Genomic DNA, 6,772 nt, shown 5'->3' with positions numbered 1-6,772 from the left:
TGTGTGTGTGTGTGTGTGTGTGTGTGTGTGTGTGTGTGTGTGTGTCTGTGTGTGTGTATGAGAGACACATCTGCTAAACTCAATGATCCACACAGTATATACTATTTGTAGATCACAGTTCAAATCCCACATTTGTCTTTTAAGGATGGAACATAATAAACACTGCTCACAAGGACAAAACAAGGTGAGCTGTTTTGTCGCATTTTAGTGTCACTTAACTTTATGCAAACCTGGACTAATGGCCCACACACAAAGCAGACAGAACACCTGCAGACAGGATGCTGACATTCTCAATTTCAAAAGGATACATTGTTGCATCTTTTGTTTTCCATCGCACAAACCCACTAAGTGGAATTGCACAGTGGTGAGCAACCTTCCCCAACATCTGCAGGTCTAGAACACCTGCAAAGAGGAAGCATACATTAGACAATTTCAAAACAGATACATTCTATCAAGTATGTTGGGCACCATGCAAACATGGTAAGTGTTGTTGCACAGTGGTTACCCCACAGAATTCAATAATGAATATGAAAATATCCAATGATTTAATTATTCTTGTGGCAGCAAGTATAAGTGTAGTGCTGCAATAAAGATGGTGCTATGTTTTACTACAGTAAATTCCAATCATGTTTACTGTTGTTCCATTTTACTTTATATTTAAATTCACATGAAAAATTATTACACACTTCCAATTTTATTAAGGGTTGTACACTTAATTTTAATAAACACATACAAAATTAAACATAATTATAAATAACAATAAGTATGTTTAGCAGTGGTGCTCATACAGATTATTTGTGTGACTGAGGGTATACTATTATTTTTCTGTAATTATAGGTGTGTTCTCTGGCCTTGGATGTTCTTCTGACTTCAATAATACTCATCTAAACTCATGAGTATAAAAGCAAGAACCTTGTCAGTCACACACACATGGTTAACCCCATAGTCTGTCATGTGTATTTATATATAATTCATGAGTACATCTGAGAAGGGCTTCTTCTGTGGCAAGGGTGAAAATTCACCACCGTGAAAGAAAATGTTTTGTCCATTATGCATAGGTTTGAATCTCATATTGTAAAAATTAATTTTATCAGTGTGTAAAGCCACACAAAAATGTGTCAGGTCATAAAGTTTATGCCCCCAATACATGCCTGCAAAGTCAAATCACCTAATAGTTACAGTAACAAACAACCCTGAAACTAATGTCAAGCATCAGATTAACCTTCCAGTTTAAAAAACTGTTTTCCTCTCTGTTTGGCACTGTTGCTCTTCATTTAACATCGCACAAAAATGGTTGGCATAATTGTGTCAGGTTTGTATACTACCAGTAAGTGCAATAACATGCATTGGCAGGAAATCATTCTTAACTATTGCTGTTTTCTATGGTTGGACATGTCTGGTGGTAGAAGGGAAGGTGCCCAATTTAGGACACAGAGATGGGGTGTTGAGGAGTCCATAATCATCACTGGATTCCCTGTAAAGTGCCACAGCTAAAGGCTGTTGCAGGGGGACTATACAGGTTCCTAGTACAAGCCTGAAGCATGGAATAGTCTGGCCAAGGCTGTCTCCAATGCGATTGGCATTCCACACACTGGGGAAGAGTGTAGGCTTTATTTTAATCACCTGAAAAGGCAAAAAGGGATACAGTCAACAAGTGGCTGGATGAGTTCAGGACTGATGACATCTCACAGTTGAATAGGTATACTGATACAGAGAACTTAGAGTAGATAGAAAGCTGCACATAGGCAAGACTGGTATGCATAATGCTCTTTTCTTGTTCTCTTTCTCATTATTCCACAGCCAACCAAGAGAATATGATGATTATGCACAGCATCCGGAGGGACTGAGGGAAGGGAGAGCTATGTATGCAGCACAACAGAGTGATTATTTTAGCTAAAGCATTGCTCTTCTATACAGTTGTAGCAAAATAAGCATGCATAACCTAACTCTTAAAGCAAGCATGCCTGCTTCAGTCTGTAGCAGAAGCCACCTGTAGGAGTCAAGTCTAAAACTGTAGTCAGATGTTGTGGGTTCTAATAGCTCAAGTAACACATATATAATAAAATCCTTTAAAATATTTTACATGATTTAATTTCAACAAAAAATGACATAAATGCCCTATTGTTAACTTAGTCTGTATAACTGGATCAAGCATATGTACAATATATGCAAACTGCAAAGATTACTTTCAGCAATCCTTACTTATAGTTAGTAGTTGTTGAAAAGTATATTTAAATGTAAAAGTAGAGATAAAATACTTTATTATTGTGATAATGCATTGTATGCCACATATTATATTACTAATTATATCTCTTCTTTTTCACTTACCCCAACCTTTTTCTCTCTCTTTTTTTAACTATGTGTTGACAACACTTTTCCATGTCATCTATCTCTGATAAATCACAAAATGCTTTACAGCATATGGAGGTAGGCCACCCCCAATGTCTCAGCCTGCCTCCACTCCACAGGTTCTTGCACCGATGCCCAGCACATCTAGGATCCAACCTGGCAATATTGCCTCCACTGCCTCTGGACTACCTGGGCATGCTAGATCAGGTAGCACTATCCCAGCAGCTGGTACTGTGGTACTCTCTGGAGTACTGGTGGAGGGGGGTATTTTATCACTCACCAGGAGATGCCAGGATAGAGCATAGGGTCATGCATAGGACCCTTGGTGCATGCCTACACCAGAAGGAGAGGCTTTTCTCACTTATGGTCCATAGGAGAAGACATCAAGCACACCAACAGCCAGCAGAGTAAGGGGGACAATGATGGCAGTCTACTGGGTGAGGGCTAGATTCTCACAGTCCTTATGTTTTATGGGCATGAGCATCTGCTGCCCCCTCCCTAAACCCGATCATGGTGCACCCCCAACCTGTCACGTCCCCTCACCACCCTTGTGGCTTGTCTTGTTTGTCTTGTTTGTTTGCATCTGCTTCCTCACCTACCCTACTTACCTGTCCCAAAAATATCTACATCCCTTACCCAACATTCTTCTCTTACTGCAGTAAAAAAAACACATTTCCCACAAAAAAAAAAAATTCCATACATAGCTCTCCACTTTGCACATGTGTCTTATTGACACACTTGATTTAGTCCAATTGCTTCTGCAACATGATTGCCTTGTTGTCACCCCCTCTTTCTGGAGGTGACAGTCCAAATTCAGCTAATATTCTTTACATATGGTTCATTCCTACCTCCCTCCTGCACATTACTCTATTGATTTCCCTTTGTTCTTCCCTCTGCTTGCCCCCCATTTCACCACTTTCATATCTACCCCATTTTAACACTTTTAATCTGGTCAGAAATAGAATCACACACAACACATTTGACCTCTGTGTTTCCACAGAGTTTGTCATCATGCACCAATGCCAAGCAACAGTGAATGGCTCTTCATTGGTGCGGTTACCTCCTCACAATGCTGGTTAAACATGCTGTGCTAAGGTAACACACAGTGAATACAGAATAAAGAATTATGTCATTGAATTATAAATACATATTTAAAACTATTAGATATACCTGGTTCCAACCTTACATCATCTGGGCTACAAAATAAATCTCCTCTTAACATGTTTGTGTGAGGTAATCAAACCAATAGAACTCTGTATCTGGCATGTGCAAACACTTTGTCATCGATTGAGCAACCCTGCTACTCAGTGTTGTGGTATGCACACAAGTATGTATTACTTATGTTTATTGTCTATTTAGTCTTCATCTCATGAAAGCACATGTAAAAACTCAAACAAAGGGAAACACAACAGAAAATGCTATACTTTTTACAATCATCAGTCTGGTAACATGCAGATTTTTAATATCTTGACAGTTGTACATGGCTAGCTATCCATTTCATTCAGGCACCCCCATCTTCTCTCAAACATCCATGATATCATCCACTATAAATTGTCCTGCAGCCTTGTAAAAGTCAGACTTGTGCCATGGTACTTGTGCTAAATACTGAGGTCTCTAGTCTGTGTGCTTAGATAGGTAGAGGTTCTATTCTCACTGCGGTCAGCTGGTGTGTGTGTGTGTGTGTGTGTGTGTGTGTGTGTGTGTGTGTGTGTGTGTGTGTGTATGTATGTGTGTTTGCACTTGCTTGATGTTAGAGGGAGCATTTTAGACCAGCATGTGGGACCCTGATATTACCATCTTCTCCTCAACAGACACTGCTGATCTCAACACTTATAAAGTATTGTCTGATACTATCCACATCAGACTTGTGCTGTAGTGCTTGCATTAAATACTGAGGTCTCTAGTCAGTGTACTTACATAGGTAGGGGTTTTGTTCTCACTGCAGTCAACTGGTTTGTGCATGTGTTTATGTACTTGCTTGACATTAGAGAGAGCATTTTACACCAGCATGTGGGATACTGCTACTAACCATCTTCTTCTCACCAAACTCTGCTGATGTCATCAGCTATAAAGTAGTCGCCAACACTATAAAAGCTAGAATTGTGCTCTGGCTCTTGTGTTAAATACTGTGCTCTGTAAATAGTTAGGTAGTTTGAAAATGATATGTAAGTCCACAGCTATGTCCAACACTCCTCCAAACATCTTAGTGTGCCATACAGTAATTATGTCATCCTGTGTAACATGTACTTTGACAGTATTCAAGACAAACCTGTGCTGTGGCAGTAATACTAGCTACTCTGCAATCTACTGTAACTACACATATAGGTGTTCTAATATGACAGCAATCTACTTGCATGTCTATACCTACAAATATGAATTTTAAGACAATTTTACACAGGGATGTGACTCCACATCCATGCCCTACAGTGTTCACAACATGTTGTGCAATAATGCTATCATCTTCCATAAAGTGCAATATGACAGTGTTATAGTCAGACATATGTGGTGATGCTACTGTGACACTGCATGGCTTTCATATTCTATGCCTACACAACTGCAATGTTCATATCAGGCCCAGTGTACAACTAATGTTTGGTTGCTGGTTTATTATGGTCATTGCATGATCTTTGGAATATCTCTTCATTTTACTACCACCTGAGGTACCTTTCACATAGCCTTGTGCATCCTCCTTTGTCTTCTGGCCATGATATCCTTCCTACAGAGGAGTGAAATATGTCCTCATGTAAAATATGCATACACACATCATGAAGCAAAGTCCTACCATAAGCCTATGCAAGCCATCCCCAAACCACTGCAAGTGTGATTGCTAATTCTGTCATGGTGTGGTGCACATATCCCATATGGACAGTGGCAGAATGTAATGCAATCCAAAAACATTCACATATGCACAATAGTCTTACTATCTTCCATAATCTATATAAAGACATTTTTACTTTTATGTTACAATAATGCCTAGGATTTCATGTGATATTGGCCATCAGTCTTATAGTATCCTATGACCCTGTGATCAGTTGACATGTCGATGTTGCTGTTATTGACATATGCAATATTGAGGTCTGGATGTATAGCATGGATAGGAGGATATTACAATCTGTGATGTGAGCTAATGTACTGATGAACATTGCTGCCATTGAATCACATGCTCCATCTATAGCAGCTGTAGTAATATGCCCCCTGAGAACTGTTGAAATAGGTTCATAGTTTCATAGGAGGTTACTAGGCTAACAGCCCTACAGCCCTTACAGGCTTAGCCATGTTTATCCCAAGTAGCCCCAATTGTCCTTATTAGGAGGACGTAATTTGCAGAATGAGTCTATGGTCAACATCAACCACCCCTGTCCATGAGGGACATGGATGCCATCCCTGGGGTAAATTTGTGGTTGCCCATCCATTTGTCTAGGTTGCACTTGAATAGGATCAGTTTGGAGCTCTTCCTCGTGTGATATGGAAGTGTATTCCAGAAGACTGGCAGTCTCTTAGAGATATATCTGTCTCTCAAACATGTTCTGTTGATGTCACAGGCAAGGTTAAGATCTCTAAAGTGAGTGATGATTGTGCTATTAGAATTGTGGATATGCAGCACTTCCATCAGAACAGGGTCAGGGACTGCCCTGTAGGCCAGGCATCAACTGGAACATTGGTGGTTCAGTGGTAGAATTCCCATCTGCCATGTGGGAGGCCTGGGTTCAATTCCCAGCCAGTACAGTACAATACAGCAGTTACCCCTCAACAGACTATGTGATACAGAGTATAGTGACAGAGCTTTCAGTCTATCCATGTACATCATGACATATTTGGTGACCCTGTATCTTCTTGGTGAGGAACCCCTCTGATCTCTCCAGCTGCTGCAGGTGACTGGTTAGGTACATGGAAAAAGGAGCAGTGTACTCTATTATTAGTCTGATGAGGGTTAAGTGCAGTGGTGTTATAACATCCTCAGACCTGGATGCAATGCCCTTACTTATGAGGCGCACAATGTAGAAGGCTTTCCTTCCCACTGTAGAAACTTGGTGTTCGAAGTTCAGGTTGCTATCTACCTGTGTTCCTAGGTATCATACCACTGGGTTTGAGCATTTAGTTGTAGACTGTGGCTTTGGCACCAGTCATTTTCCTGTGTTAGCCCCTCCTGTAATATGTTAACATTGCTGGAGGACTCAGTGGTTGCAACCAATTTGCAATCATCAGCAAACTTGGTAAGCCAAAGGCCATCAACTTTAGCCTGGGCTTCCAAGAAACAGATTCCAAAACAGTAAAAGGCCCAATACAGATCCTTGTGATACACAACTGGTGATGGCTTTACTGCTAGAGGTTGAGACATCAACTTTGGCAGTGTGTGCTCTGTCAGTGAGCCAGTTGGCTACCCATCTAGTGACATAAGGGTTAATCCCTAGCTGGGAGAGAT

At 40.5% G+C, this 6,772-nt stretch overlaps 1 non-coding gene across 1 annotated transcript; it reads left to right on the top strand.

Moving 5' to 3' along the window:
- The first annotated feature begins 6,004 nt into the window (after positions 1-6,004).
- On the top strand, positions 6,005-6,075 carry TRNAG-GCC. The gene has a single exon. It is a non-coding gene; the product is annotated as a tRNA-Gly (tRNA).
- The last annotated feature ends 697 nt before the right edge of the window (positions 6,076-6,772 follow it).

This window comes from Protopterus annectens, chromosome 1.part0 (assembly GCF_019279795.1).
Source record: "Protopterus annectens isolate FY-2018-M chromosome 1.part0, PAN1.0, whole genome shotgun sequence".
NCBI classification, from domain to species: Eukaryota; Metazoa; Chordata; order Ceratodontiformes; family Protopteridae; genus Protopterus; species Protopterus annectens.
This window is presented reverse-complemented; position numbering and strand designations above follow the sequence as displayed.